The 16286-nt window shown below is 35.6% G+C and overlaps 1 protein-coding gene and 1 non-coding gene across 2 annotated transcripts in view; both read left to right on the forward strand.

Moving 5' to 3' along the window:
* The window catches only part of RSRC1 (arginine and serine rich coiled-coil 1), a 430058-nt gene that overhangs the window by 142629 nt on the left and 271143 nt on the right, over positions 1–16286 (forward strand). The gene's annotated exons all lie outside the window — the stretch shown is intronic.
* LOC123394579 lies at positions 14414–14519 on the forward strand. The gene has a single exon (XR_006609338.1). It is a non-coding gene; the product is annotated as a U6 spliceosomal RNA (small nuclear RNA).

Below are 16286 nucleotides of genomic sequence, written 5' to 3' on the forward strand. Positions count from 1 at the left end.
AAAACTTTAACTATTAGCATGTCACATGATACTGTATATGGAAAACCCTAATGAGTCCACCAAAAAAACTACTAAAATTGATAAATGAATTCACTATGGTTGCAGAATAGAAAACCAGTGTACAGAAATGTTGCATTTGTATGCATTAATAATGAAGCAGGGGAAAGAGAAATTAAGACAGTCCCATTTACAGTTGCGTCAAAAATAATGAGATACCTAGGAATAAACTCAGCCATGGTGAAAGACCTGTGGTCTAAAACTATAAAACACTAATGAAAGAAATTGAAGATAACACAAAGAAATGGAAAGATATTCCATGCTCATGAATTGTAAGAACACATTTTGTTAAAACATCCCTATTACCCAGAACAATCTACAGACTTAGTATAATCCCTATCAAATTACCAGCAGCATTTTTCACTGAATTAAACACACAGTTCTTAAATTGGTATGGAACCACAGAAGATCCTGAATAACCAAAGCAATGTTGACAGAGAGGAACAAAACTGGAGGTATTATAATACCAGATTTTAAGTGACACTATAATGCTGTAGAAATCTAAATAGTATGGTACTCACACAAAAACACATAGATCAGTGGAACAGGGTAGAAAGCCTACAAACGAACCCACAATTATATGGTCTATTAATCTGCAACAAAGCAAGCACAAATATGCAGTAGGAAAAAGGCAATCTCTTTAATAAATGGCATTGGGAAAAGTGGACAGCTACAGGCATAAGAATTTAACTGGACCACTTTCTTACACCATGTACAAAAATAAACTCAGAATGGGTTAAGGACCATATGAGACATGAAACCATGAAATGTGAGACGTGAAATCATAAAAATCCTAGAAGAACACACAGGTAATAATTTCTCTGACATTGGACATAACATCTTTCTAGATTTGTCTTCTGAGGCAAGGGAAGCAAAAGCAAAAATTAATTATTGGCTTTACTTCAGAATAAAAACCTTCTGCACAGCAAAGGAAACAACAAAACGAAGAGACAGAATTCTGAATGGAGAAGATACTTGCCACTGACATATCTGATAAGTGGTTAGTATTCAAAATATATAAAGAATTTGGGGCGCCTGGGTGGCTCAGTGGGTTAAGCCTCTGCCTTCGGCTCTGGTCATGATCTCAGGGTCCTGGGATCGAGCCCCACATCGGGCTCTCTGCTCCAAGGGGAGCCTGCTTTCTCCTCTCTCTTTGCCTGCCTCTCTGCCTGCTTGTGATCTCTGTCTGTCAAATAAATAAATAAAATCTTAAAAAAAAAAAAAATATATATATATATATATATATATATATATATATATATAAAGAATTTACACAACTCAATACCAGAAAGCTAATAATCCAGTTAAAAAATGGGCAGGCAATATCAACAGACATTTCTCCAACAAAGATATAAAGATGGACAAGAGAAACATGAAAAGGTGCTCAACATCACTGATCATCAGGGAAATACAAGTCAAAACTACAGTGAGATAATCACCTCATGCCTGTCAGAATGACTTTATAAAATAACACAAGAAACAACAAATGTTGGTGAGGATGTGGAGAAAAGGAACTCTTGTCTATTAGTAGGGGAACTGCAAACTGGTTCAGCTACAGTGAAACAGAGGATAGAAAGAGGTTCCTCAAAAAATTAAAAATAGGGGCCCCTGGGTGGCTCAGCGGGTTAAGGCCTCTGCCTTCAGCCCAGGTCGTGATCCCAGAGTCCTGCGATCGAGCCCCACATCGGGCTCTCTGCTCAATGCAGAGCCTGCTTCTCTCTCTCTCTCTCTCTCTCTCTCTCTCTGCCTGCCTCTCTGCCTACTTGTGTTCTCTGTCAAATAAATAAAATAAAATCTTTAAAAAAAAAATTAAAAATAGAACAACCCTATGATCCTGTAATTGCACTATTGGTTATTTACCCAAAGAACACAAAAACACTAATTCAAAAGGATACATGCGCTCTTTTATTTACTACAGCATTATTTACAATAGCCAAATTATTGAAGCAGTCCAGGTGTCCATTGATGGATGAATGGATAAAGAAGTGGCGCATGCGCGCGCGCGAGCACACACACACACACACACACACACACACACACACTTTGTAAGAGCATGGGTAGAGCTAATATAATGCTAAGCAAAATAAGCAAGTCAGAGAAAGACAAATACCACTCATATGTGGAATTTAAGAAGCAGACAAAGGAAAAAATCTACAAACCAAAAAAGAGAATCTTAACTATAGTCAATAAACAGGTGGTTATCTGAGGGGAGATAGGTGAAATATGTGAAGGGAATTAAGAGTACCCTTATCATGATGAGCTCTGAGTAATGTATGGAATTTTTGAATCACTATATTGTACACCTGAAACTACATATAACACTGTAGGTTAACTATACTGGAATTAAAAGAAAATGTCTGGATACAAGTGGACCCATATAGTTCAAATCCATGTTGTTCCAAGGTCACCTGTAATTGTATATTAATTGGTCATAAAAAAGAATAAAGTACAGTTACATGCTACAATATGGATGAAATTGAGGTGATTAGCATACAACATGAATATAGTATAAACCAGTGAATTGTATACCTTAAAAGGATGGACTTTAAGATATATAAATTATATCTCAGTTAAAGCTCCTATTTAGAAGAAGGGAAGTTTCCCTTAAATTAAAATTAATTAAATTAATTATTTGAATTAAATTCAAATAAATTTGAATTTGTCTGTTTTTTTCTTTTAGTATTTGCTATGTGTATTTTTTTTTAAAGATTTTATTTATTTATTTGACAGAGAGAGATCACAAGTAGGCAGAGAGGCAGGCAGAAAGAGAGAGGAGGAAGCAGCTCCCTGCCGAGCAGAGAGCCAGATGTGGGACTCGATTCCAGGACCCTGAGATCATGACCTGAGCTGAAGGCAGAGGCTTAAACCACAGAGCCACCCAGGCGCCCTGCTATGTGTATTTTTGAGTTCTTTTGTTAGGTGTCTATACATTTAAGATTGTTAAATCTTTTTGGCGAATGTACTGTTTAATGATTATATGGTGTTGCTCTTTGTTCTTGACTGTATTATTGCTCTGCAGTGACATTGTCCAATATTGAATATAGCTAAGGCAGATATCCATTATCTTTGAAATGAGTTTCTTGTGCATGGATAGAACATTTTTCCCTGGTCCTGCAGAGTATTTTGAAGTATACTGATGTATATTTGAAGTATATTGAAGTATAATTGAGATACAACATTACATTAGTTTCAGTTAGAACATCATAATTTTTCCTTTGTGTACATTGTGGAATGATTACCGTATTGTCTGTTCACCCTTTGTCACCATACAAATTCCCATTTTTTTCATGTGAGGCAGACTTAAGATTTAGTATCTTAGCAACATTGAAATTTGTAATAAAGTATTTTTGACTATAGTCCCCATGCTGTACATTACAACCCCATGACTTACGTGTTTTACATGTGGACATTTGTATCTCTTGATCTTTACCCATTTTGCCCATTCCCAATCTCCTTTCTCTCTGATAAGCACCAACCTGTTCTCTATATCTGTGAGTTTTGCTTTGTTTGCTTATTTTCCTTTTTAGATTCCATTTATAAGTGAAATCATATGGTATTTGCCTTTCTCTGAGTTACTTTACTTAGCAAAATGTTTTTGAGATCCACCCGTGCTGTAGCAAATGGCAAGATTTCACTCTTTTTTAAAGCTGAATAATATTCCTTATACACGCACAAACACACATTATCTTTATTCAGATATTCTCCGTATGTTGGCTATTGTAAATTAATGTTGTAATGAACATAAGGATGCATATATCTATTTGAATCATTGTTTTCATTTTCTTGAGATAAATTTGCAGGAGTGAAATTGCTGGATTGTATGGTTCTTTTCTTTCTTTCTTTCTTTCTTATTTATTTATTTAGAGAGTTTGGGGGTTGCAGAGGGAGAGGAAGAGAGAATCGTAGGCAGGTTTCATGGTGAGCTTGAAACCCAATATGGGGCTCAATCTCATGACCCTGGGCTCACAAGCTAAGCTGAAATAAAGACTGAGCAACCCAGTTGCTCCTGACTGAGAGCAACTGAGCAACCCAGTTGTTCTATTTTTTTTATTTTTTTAGGAACCTCTGTACTGTTTTCCATAGTGGCTACACAATTTTACATTCTCACCAAGACTGTACAAGGGTTCTCTTTTCTCTTCTTCCTCACCAACCCTTGTTATTTTTTGTCTTTTATATAATAGTCGTTTTGATAGTTGGGAGGTGATATCTTATTTTGCATTTGCATTTCCCTGATGATTAGTGATGCTGAGCATCTTTTCATGTGCATGTTGGCCATCATGTGTCTTCTTTGGAAAAAGAATTCCCAGCCAGTTTTTCTAATTAGAATTTTTAATTGAGTTTTATGAATTCTTTGTATATTTTTGTATTAACCCCTTGTTAGATACATATATGATTGCAAATATCTTCTCCCATTCAGTAGGTCCCCTTTTTATTTTTGCCATTGGTTTTCTTTGCTGTGCATATGTAATTCCATTTGTTTGTTGTTGCTTTTCTGGAGTTAGATCATTGTTTCTGGAGTTAGATCTAAAAATATATCATTAAATGAATCTCGAGTTTACCATCATTTATGATTTCTTCTAGAAATTTTATGATGTCAAGTCTTACATTCAAGTCTTTATTCCATTTTGAGTTAATTTTTGTGTGTGGTATAAGATAGTTGTCCAGTTTCACTGTTTTGTATGTGACTGTCCAGTTTCTCCAGCACCATTTACTGAAGGGATTGTCTTTTCCACATTGTATATTCTTTCTTCCTTTGTTATAAAAATAATTGGCCATATATGTATGGGTTTATTTCTGGAGTCTCTATTCTGCTCCACTGATACATGTATTTGTTTTGTTTTGTTTGCCAATATCATACTGTTTTGATTACTATAGCTTTGAGGTATGGTTTGAAATCAAGTTGCATGATGCCTTCAGCTTTGGCTCAGGACTGCTTTGGCTATGAAGGATCTTTTGTGTTTCCATACTGATTTTTGGATTGTTCATTTTATTTCTGTGAAAAATGTTATTGGCATTTTGATTATATTGAATCTGTACATTATTTTGTATAATATGGCCCTTTTAACATTAGAAATTCTTCCAGTCTATGAGGCACAGAATATCTTTCTATTTGTTTGTGTCATCTTCAATTTTTACAGTTTTCCGTGTCTAAATCATTTCCTTGTTATTTTAATTTTTACTGTTTTCTTTTTCATGCTGTTCTAAAGAAGGTTGTTTTATTTCTCTTTCTGATAGTTCATTGTTAGTTTGTAAAAACATAACAGATTTTTGCATATAGATTTTGTATCCTGCAACTTTATTGTATTCATTTACTAGTTCTAAGAGCTTTCTGGTGGAATATTAGGGTTTTCTATACATCATGTTGTTCAGAAACAGTAATAATTTTACTTTCTTCCTTTCTAATTTGGATGCCATTTATTGCTTTTTCCTGCCTAATTCGTAGAATTTTCAATACTATATTGAATAAAGTGGCAAGAGTGGGCATCCTTTTCTTGTTCCTAATCTAAAGGGAAAAGTTCTCAGCATTTGTCTATTGAGTATGATATTAGCTGTGGGTTTTCTTTTTCTTTGTTTGAGAGAGAGATGGAGCACAATCGAGGGGGGTAGGGACAGAAGGAGAAACAGGCTCCCCGCTGAGCAGGGAGCCCGACCTGGGGCTCCATCCCAGGACCCTGGGATTATGACCTAAGCCAAAGGCAAACACTTAACTAATTGAACCACCCAGGCACCTGTTGAATCTCTAACTCTTAAATGCCATCAAAGAAGCCATAAATATTTTTTAAAAAATCTCTGCCCATTGTATTATTTCTCAGAGAAAGTATCGATCTGGATTTATTTAGTCTGCCATTATTAGAATCTGAGTTTCTATCTTCTTTTTTTACTTCCAGTATACTTCAGTATGAGATCAATTTGTTATCTTTCCAGTATACTTCAGTATGAGATCAATTTGTTATCTTTTTTACTTTCTATTCTCCCTTCCAAATAATTTTTCTCTCACCCTTTAGTTCAAATAAAGTAAGTTAAAATACACTGTGCAATTGTGCTAGTCATCATGAAACTTTCTTTCTTTCTTTTGGTGCCATATATTTCCTAGATAATATTCCTCTTTCACTGAAGACTGGCATCTGGCTTGCTGTCTTTTTGTCCTTGAATTCATTATTTAAGTTTTCAGTAGGCTAGAGCTCTTAGAATTTCAGATACGTATGTATAAGTGTATGTTCCAGAACCTTAAGTCCAGCCTATCTATAGCTAATCTCATGAATTCCACCCAGAGTTTTTCCACATCCACAAAACAATTTAAAAGTTTTTCTCTGGGGTTATACTTCTGATCACATCCAACTGCTTTTTTAAAAAAAATTATTTTTATTAACGTATACTGTATTATTTGCCTCAGGGGTACAGGTCTGTGAATCATCAGGCTTACACATTTCACAGTGCTCACCATAGCATATACCCTCCCCAACCACCTTCTCCCTACCTCCCCACTCCCCAGCAACTGCTTTTAGACCATCGATTCCATAGATTAAAAACTATGCTGTTGTTGCGTATACAACTTTTACATGGTTCTTTGGGGATAATGGTTACCACATTTTCTCAGCCCAGAATTAGAGCATGTGATCAGACAAACATGTATGTACCTACAGGGTTACTAGATTATAAATTAATATTGAGTACTGCATTCTTTTCTCTGAAAAAATCCATAATGTTTCACCATGCTAGATTTACTGGATATTACATTAGACTGGTAAGTGGGCTCTAGTCCTGGCTCTTGTAATTTGTATATGACTTTGGATTGGTCACTTAACATTTCTGGGTTTATATATATATATTTTTAAACATTTTTATTTATTTATTTGACAGACCGAGATCACAAGTAGGCGGAGAGGCAGGCAGAGAGAGAGAGAGAGAGAGGAGGAAGCAGGCTCCCTGCTGGGCAGAGAGCCTGATGTGGGGGCCCTATCCCAAGACCCTGGCATCATGACCCCAAAGGCAGAGGCTTTAACCCACTGAGCCACCCAGGTGCCCCTGGGTTTATATTCTTTAACTGTGAAATGAGAGGGATAGAGTACATGGTCTCTGAAGTCTCTTTTTGTGGTGGAAGATTACCTTACCAGTCTTGAATGAAGAAGACTATATATAATATTCTGTGATTGAAGGGGAAGGAGAAGGTTCTCAGTATAAACTTTAAATTATGATGTTTAGACTCTTCATATTAATAATTACCCTGATTTGGAGTCTACCTTTTCCATATGCAAGACAATGGTGACTGAATGTAGCCTAGGTGTTACTACCTAAGACATGCCTTCCTTTCTTTCTGTCACTAATTTATCAAATAGTTGTGACGTACCTACTGTGTCTGGCTCTTTGTTGTTTTTTGGGGGGATACCACGGTGATTGATAGTTACGGTTCTGAATCCATGTAGCTTATAGTCCAGTGAAGGAAAACAGCAATTATGAAGTCACGTAAATAAATATAAACTTTCAGTGGTGATAAATATCATGGATGAGAATTGCATAGTACGCTACATAGCATATAACAGGGGAGGGAATTTGATTTACAACAGTCAGACACACTTTCTTTAAAAAATGAGAATGAATTGAAACCAGTGAATGAAGAAGAACATTGTAGACAGAGGAAACATCATCTGCGAAGGTCCCTAGACACGAGAGAGACTGATATGAACAGGGACTGAAAGATGTTAAGAGTCACTAGTATGGAGAAAAGGGGGGAACACAGTATGAGTTGGGGCCAGAGAAGCAGATAGGGGCTAGACTCTGTAGGGCCCTGTAGACGTGGTTAAGGATTTTGGTCTCTATCTTAAGAATAACAGGATGCCTTTGAAGTGTTTTAATCTGATTGGTGACATGATCAGATTAGTGTTTTGAAAAGATCACTCCAGCTGCAGTGTGGAAAACAGATTGCAGAGGATAAGAGTGGATGCAGAGAAACCAGATTAGTAGCACAGTTGTCCAAGAGAGATGTAATAGTAGCTTGAACCAGGGATTTGGCATTAAAGATAGAAAAGTTGATGGATTTGAGACATATTATGTATTTAATGATGGATTCAGTTTGGTAAAAGAGAAGAGGATGCTGAGGATAACCAGTAGTTTTCTGGTTTGTATTATTGGAGTGATGGATTTTATATATACATGTATACATGTGTATGTATATATAAAATCGACTAATGGTTATCCTGGAAGAGACCGTGGTATGACAGAAGATTGTAAGTTTGCTTTGGACATTCAAGAAGTGAAATAAAATAGGCAAAAGGGTATGTAGGTACTGAGCTCAGGAGTGTTCTGGCCTGGAGTGTTGGGTTTTTAATTCCTGTTGATCTTTAACTCTTCGTGTATTTTACTTGGAATTTGATAATTGTGCATACCTATAAAGGGGAGGCTATACTGACCAAAGCAATATTTCTCATATGGTAAGATTAAATGACAGTGACTGCTGAATCTGATCCATGGGCCATAGCAAAGATAAATGCCATGTGCCATCTATTGCTTTGGGAGCTATTAAAATGTGCCTGGTACTGTTGTGATTATTGGAGAATGTGTAAGACCAATAAGACATGGTCCTTGATTTTGGGAAACTTTCATCTAGTTTGATAATTGGACATGTAAATAGATGGTAACAGCGTCGTGTGAGTGCTGTGACAGAGAGATGCTCACTATATTAGGGAAGCATATCAAACGGCTACTTAACCCAAAATGAGTTAGTCAAGGAAGATTTTCTAAAGGTGTTGATACTAAGCCATCTGGAAAAACAGAACATAGAAGAGGAAGTAAGAAGGAGACGGAAAAAGGAAAGGACTGAATCAAGAGGGATCATAGAGTGCTTGGGAATTATTTTTATTCCCGCCTTTTGGGTGAAATTACCATTTTATTGTCAGGCAATATGCAGAAGAGGGTGGGAACAAGAGGGTGACATTTAGCTTTGTTCTTCCTTTTTTCTTTTGTTTCTTTCTCTCCCTCTCCTTCCTTCCTTTTCCTTTCCTCTTTTTTCTTAATAGATAGAATACTTACATAGTTCAAAACCGAACATTACATAATGATATAAACATACAGTAAAGAATCTCTCTTCCACCTCATCTCCTATCCACCCAATTCCTAGCCTCACATCAACCCCCAGAAATCCGGGTCCCCACATTTATTAGTTTCCTACACATCTTTCTAGAATTTCTTTAAAAAGCTATAAGCAAATATAAATATATGCACTTAAACTTATTTTTCCTTTTGAGATTATTGTGACTAAAATAAATTTAAGCAGAGGTTATAGAAGGAGATGCCAAAGGAGTTTTGACTTGAACAATTTTAAATCTGGGAAGTAGCATTAAGGAGAAAGGATTAAAGGCTGAGAGACCATTTTGAAGTTTTATAGTAAGTACGGCTGAAAGAGCAGTGATGAAGCTTTACTTAAAGTAGTGGTAGTAGAGGATAAGGTAAGTAGAAAATAAGTAAAGAATGTTACCCAACTGGATCTTGATCTAACTTGGGTTCAGACACCGGCTGGTTATTTAATACTAAACAGTAGTGTGGAGACACTAAGGGTAGTGTTTGGATGAGTTGTGTGAATGAATGGTGCGGGGAAGAAAAGTGGGGCTTATCCATGAAATGAGGAAAAGAAGCTAATAGAGAAGCTAGGTATATAGCACAGTAGTTAAAAGCTCATACACTAGAGTTCTGTAGACTTGATTTTAAATCCAACTCTTCCATTTACGGGCTGTGTGATCCTGGGCAAGTCACTAATCTCTCTAAGTCTTAGGGTTTTTTTTATCTGTAAAATAGCCATGATGAAAATAACTACCTCCTGGGATTGCATGAGGATTAGGGGGGATAATGCATAAGGAAGGCCTTGTATCCAGGACTCACTGAAAAAGGCTAATCAGAGATTGGGAAGTTATTTGATCATTTGAAATGAATGAAGGTAGAGAATGAGAAGGTGGTTAAGTGTAAGTGGAAAAGAACATGAAATATTTCATGGTTATTTTGATAATCTCCAGTAGTTGACTTGAAAATGCCATGTTGAATTCTTTGGGCCTCAGCCTATCTATGTATACAATAACAGTAAGTTAAACTAAGTGATCATTGATACTTTTCACTCTGTTCTTTGACGCCATAACTAACCATCTTTGAACTCTAAAACCATATTATTTATGTTAGAGATTTCAGAAAAAAACTATTGTTCTTTCAGATGCTACTAATTTCTTGATTTGTGTTCATTATATTGCAACACCTGGAGTTTTACCTCTGCTAGACATTTGTTTGTTTTTATGTGGCTGCTTCCTTAAATAATTTGTTGTTTTGACCATAAAATATAGTGTTTTTTTTCTCTTTTCTTCTTCCCCTTCGCCCCCCCCCCCCAATAACCACCTTGTAAAAAGACTATTGTTTGCCTTGGCCCTTTTAATCTGCCCATGAGGAATTCAAGCCGAATGATAGGGAGCTGTGAAAATCCAGTTAGTGTGAGCTGTAATCTTTTTTGCTGGCTTTAAATAGTTAGAGTACCATGCAGACACCCTGCAGATAACTGAATCAAAACATAAAGTAATCACCTAAACATGGATTCTGCCTTTGCTGTTATGGAACTATTGTAGAAATTGCTAATAACCATTTATTTTTCAGAAAAATACTTGGTCATGATATCAAATAAAATCAGGGTTAGATATTAAAAGCTCTATTTCACAGGTAGGTAACCTGGGTGTTTGTGAAAGGCATTGATTTCTGAAAGTTTGATATTATCCTGTATTTATAATATCCTCTATTATAGAATTAGGAAAATATCTTTATAGAAAGAGAATATTTATAATCCTCTAATCTTTCAGTTGTCTTCTACTTCAGATATTGCTCAAGGAAAACAAGAAACTGTTAATATAATCAGGCTTTTTGAAGTATAATAAAACAGAAGTATGCTGCCTCCTTTTTTCTTATAAAAAACTAGTTTCACTAATGCAGTTTATTGAATTGAGGTAGCAAAATATTCTCTAATAACTTTGTCAAATAGAGGTCTATTTTTCTAAGTTTACTGGCTCTTTTTTTTTTTTTTTAAAGTTAAAAGATGGATCTCTCATCCATTAGATTCTGCATTAGAGCGATGAGAAACACTGTGTGCAGTATGCCGATGCCACCTCCTAATTTTATTAGCTTTCCATTTTCTAATACTGCGGTTGATAATATTCTGGTGAAGTTTATAAAATAAAATAGGCTATTTGTTGAAACCAGTATCCTAGTGTTGCTGGCATGATTCATGCTACATTAGGAGCTCATAAGTCATTAGTAATCTTTTATGTTCAATGTATTATCCTGAGCAGCAAACTTACACTCCTTTGTTTTGAAAGATTCATAGTGTCTATTCCAGGACAAAGGTTTCATAAAGTGGAGATGCCTTTCCTATGCTTAGCACCTTGCCTTAGGCAATTTATAGAGCTCAGCATGCCAGTTTTTCAAAATAGAGGAGCCCACTTTTCATCAAAAATATAGATTCTGATTCACAGACCTATATCCCTGAAACAAATAATACATTATTGGTTAATTAAAAAATATATAGATTCTGAGACTGTGGTTGCCAGTCCACATTCTCAACACTCAGTTTTTCTGTCAACTTTTTATTATAGAAATAGTAAGACTTATAAAAAGGTGAGAGATTGGTGTAAAGAACCCAATCTTTCCATGTTTTACTTGAACAATTTGTAGTATGTGGTCTATTTTAAGTATGCTGTATACAAATAGCTTTGGAAAAAGCCATTATTACTATTATTTTTTTAATTGAGGTATAACTAAATTGAGGTATAACATTAAATTAGTTTTAGATGTACAACATAATGACTAGATATTTGTGTATACTGTAAAATGATCACCACAGTAAGTCTAGTTACCTTCCGTAGTAAAACAAACTATTATATTGCCTAGATATTATTATTATGTTGCTGAACGTCTCCATGAAAGTTCTAAAAGCCATTGCTATTTTAGTGGACTGATAAGTTTGGGTATATGGTTAGATTAATAATAACATTAAGAGGGACATTATAAGTTAGATATTTTATTAGCAGTTATAATGTTCTCATTTGCATATAGTATACTATATATGTTATATAAAACATTCTGACCAACAGATGTTAGTAGGGGAATATCTAGGTATTTGCTAATAATGATAGCATTACTTCTCATTTAGCTTCCATTTTCTCACTTGTAACTATCTTTGTCTCTAACCTTTCTAAGCTGCCTACTCCTATAGTCATGCCAAATGTGGGGCTCGAACTATTGGCCCCGAGATCAATAGTCCCATGCTCTACTGTACTATAGTCAAATCTTAACAAGTTAACAAGCTTGTCATTATCACCAAGCTGTATCCCTCATTTATATCTTGTTAGCATATATTTCTTTCTTTCTGCTATCTATTTTTCTAGTTCAGTTACTTTAGTATCCTCTACAAAAATGTTTGACCTTATTGAGGCCATCAAAAGAAAGATCTTTTTTTTAAAATTTATTTCCACTGATACATGAATGGAGTGATATTTCCACTGATACAGATCAAGCCAGTATCATTTTCTATCTGAACTATAGCTTAGTTGGACTTCTTACTTTCACTCTTACCCTCCCTACAAACCATTATCAACAGAGCAGTCAGGGAGATCTCTTAAAAACGTTAGTTATCCTCCTTCAGTTTTTTTCCCTCAGTTTACATTGAAGTAATTTTAATTGATTATTAAATTTGAAAGTTGTTTTCACCAAATTTCCCTTGCATCAAAACCTACGAGTTGCACCAAGTTAAGCGGTAACTGCTAAATGATAAATGATCTGGCCTAGCCCATGAACCTTTAACTGATACTTTTTTTTTAAGGTTTTATTTATTTATTTATTTGACACAGAGAGAGATCACAAGTAGGTAGAAAGGCAGGGAAAGAGGGAGAGGGGGAAGCAGGCTCCCTGCTGAGCAGAGAGCCCTATGCGGGGCTCCATCCCAAGACCCTGAGATCATGACCTGAGCTGAAGGCAGAGGCTTAACCCACTGAGCCACCAAGACTCCTCTTAACTGGTACTTTAAATCTAACTGTTTCTATAAATAAGCTGTGAAAGCATATAGTCTACTGTATGGCATGTGGTCAGACGATCTGAGAGAAGAATATCAAAACTGACTTAATTTTTAAACTGAAAAACAAAAAATGACATGTTTTCTATCTGGAAGAGAATTTAAGAAGTATCATTCCTGACTTAGTAAATGTTTTCAAAGACTGTAATAACACAGAAATAAAGAAACTTTTTATCTTTTTAACCAGATAATTGGCCTGTCATATATTTTCTTCTCTTTCCTTGATTTAGAGGAAGAAGATAATTCTCAAACATTATGTATTTGAATCTCTTTCAAATTATGTTTTTAAACTATCCATCTTGATAACTCCTCTTTCTACCTCTTTACTTTTTCCCTTTACAAAACCAGTCTTTTGTTTCTCTTGATAATGATGCTGAACTCCTAGTGCCTTAACACTAAAAGAAATTTTTTAGATTGTTATGTTAGACGTATAACATCTTTGCAGATGAGAAAACTGAGGCTACCAGAGGTTAAATTATGTTATTTTCCCAAGGTAACAATCAAGGTAAGATTTGTCAATAAGTTAAGTAGTTGTACAAATAACTCTTAAGTTATTTAAGATTAAGTCAATAGTTAAGTAGTTGTACAAATAACTCTTATTGAAGTACATGTTTTACACTTAGACATTTTGTATCTCCCCACTGTGACTAACTCCAGTATATATCTAAAAAATATGTATTAATAAATGTGGGCATTTTCTGAGATTTGAAGATTCAGTTAATCTGCTGCCTCTTGATAACTCATTAAAAGCCATTCCTCTACCTGTCACTAGCTATTCCAGTTACTGCTGCCCAAACTAAAGGGTTTGCTGTTATTGTTAAAAAGGAAGATTTGCATTTCTTTGGGTTTAGACACAATTAGAAGGTATAGGACAGATTAAGTATAACAAACACATTAGTGACTTGTTGGTGCTTTCTCACAGATTTAACCAAAAGAATTGTGGGAGAAAAAAAACTTACACCTAACAAGAAAAAACAAAAACATTTATAGAGACTGAAGTGTGAATAAAATTCTAATAGTCCTTAAAAATATTTTTTAGATAAACTAAAACACTAAAGAGAATATTAATTACATCTAAAATAAGTATTTGATACCATTGTATCAGTCAGGAAGAGGAAACCACACTCCTTATCTTAACAGAATTTTTTATGGTGAGTTGGTTAAATAGTATGGGAAGGTGATTTAAAAGGGGGAACGCTGAGATAACAGAGATAGTAATACCAAGAATCATGTACTGCTTCTAGGGGAACAAAGAGAAGAAGTTGGGTGCTCTCTTTGGCAGCACATATACTACAATTGGAACAATACAGAGAAGATTAGCATGGCCCCTGACAAGGATGACACACAAATTTGTGAAGCATTCCATGTATTTTCCAGAATCTTTAGGGGAAAAAAAGAGAGAAGAGGATTTAGATTATCAGAATTTAGGATCTCAGAGAAGGGCAGAACTGGGATCCAGACTTGGAAAGAATAGGTGTTGATTGAGTAGTGTTGGTACCTCCAGGGGTTTGTGGTATGGGCTTCACAGAACTAAGAGCTGGACCTTTGAGAAGTAGATGCTGCTTGGCTACTGCTAGTGGCCTCTGAGGGAATGTGATGGGTCTGGTTCTGGGAAAATGGAAAACAACAACAACCTAGAAATTGGAACCTACTCTACTAAGGAGTTACTTCCTCTAGGGGAAAGACTTGTTGCCATGGCAGCCCTGACAGGAGCAGCAAGTAAAAACAGGGAAGCCCTTCTCACTTGCTGGAACTATTCAACTTTCTAACACCTCTTCCTAGCAGAATTTAACAGGGTGCTAGCTGGCGAAGGAAGAATACCATTTGCAGAATTCTGTACTAGATTTATGACAGAGACAATAGCTTAGTAGCTAGTACAACCATTAATTTCTATTTTCATTCTTTCGTACTAAAAACTTTCCATTTCTCTTCCCTGAAGTGCTGATAGTTGTTTATATCCATTGGTTCCTACTGTTGTTGAAGAGATAACAAATAACCTGAATGTTTGAGATTACTGATTAGGTCTTTCTCAATCTGTGTGCCCCAAGCCTAGTGTTATATGAGGTTATTTAGGCTTTTGCCCATGGTGGTAACTTTATGGTGTAGCATGTTGCTCAGCATCCCCTTCCTTCCTTCCTTCCTTTCTTTTTTTCTTTCTTTCTTTCTTTCTTTCTTTCTTTCTTCTTTCTTTCTTTCTTTCTTTCTTTCAGATCTTACTTATTTATTTTTCAGAGAGCAAGCAAGCGCATGGGCAGGGGAAGGTGCAAAGGGAGAAACAGGCTCTGAGCTGAGTAAAGAGTCTGATGTGGCACTCGATCCCAGGACTCTGGGATCATGATCTGAGCTGAAGGCAAATACTTAACTGACTGAGCCACCCAGACATCCCTCAGCACCCTCTTTCTTACAGATGCTAAGGGTGCACAGTTCTGAGTTTTGAGTTTACTTTTCTCTACACATTTTCACTACAGTAAAGTTTTTTTTGCTCTTTTACTTTCCTTCCCTTTTCTGTAGCCACCCAGAGTTTCCTCTTTTTAGACTGGCTGATAACAGGATTGATTTGTAGTTTGTGCATATTGGAACCAAAAATGATGGGTTAAAATGTGTATATTAGTAATTAAGAGCCTTTTAATATTCTGTATAAGGGAACTTACAATTAAGGAATATTTTCCATATACCATTGTTCTCAAGATTTTTTTTCTCCTAATTGCCCCCCTAGGAGAAAAATTAAATTTACGCAAACCATTTTAATACCTAAAAATCTATCTGCTATTCCCCCAATTGAGAATTGGGAATACATCTATAAAATATACATGGAATATATTAGGAGATGTGGGTTCCATTACAAACTCAGTTCCTGAATACAAACTCATTTACCAAATAAGGATCGCCTTGTCTTCCCTTCCTCCTTCGACCCTTTATTTAGATCAGTGGCTTTCAAACTTTTCTTATCCCTTCTTTAATCCTTATCTTCCCCTTTCCTTTCTGTTCTTTCCATCTTTCTCCTTCTTGCTCCATTTTTCCCCCTTGGCTGGAGTGAGTGAATGGATTGAGATGCTTTTACTCTCCTGTTGCATATGCAAAGATAGTTTGGAAACCAGTTAGTCTCTGATTATATCATATAATTTGATAAATTGAAAGA

The sequence above is a fragment of the Mustela putorius genome, unplaced genomic scaffold, assembly GCF_011764305.1.
Source record: "Mustela putorius furo isolate JIRA1106 unplaced genomic scaffold, ASM1176430v1.1 tig00003834_pilon_pilon_pilon, whole genome shotgun sequence".
Classification (NCBI taxonomy): Eukaryota; Metazoa; Chordata; class Mammalia; order Carnivora; family Mustelidae; genus Mustela; species Mustela putorius.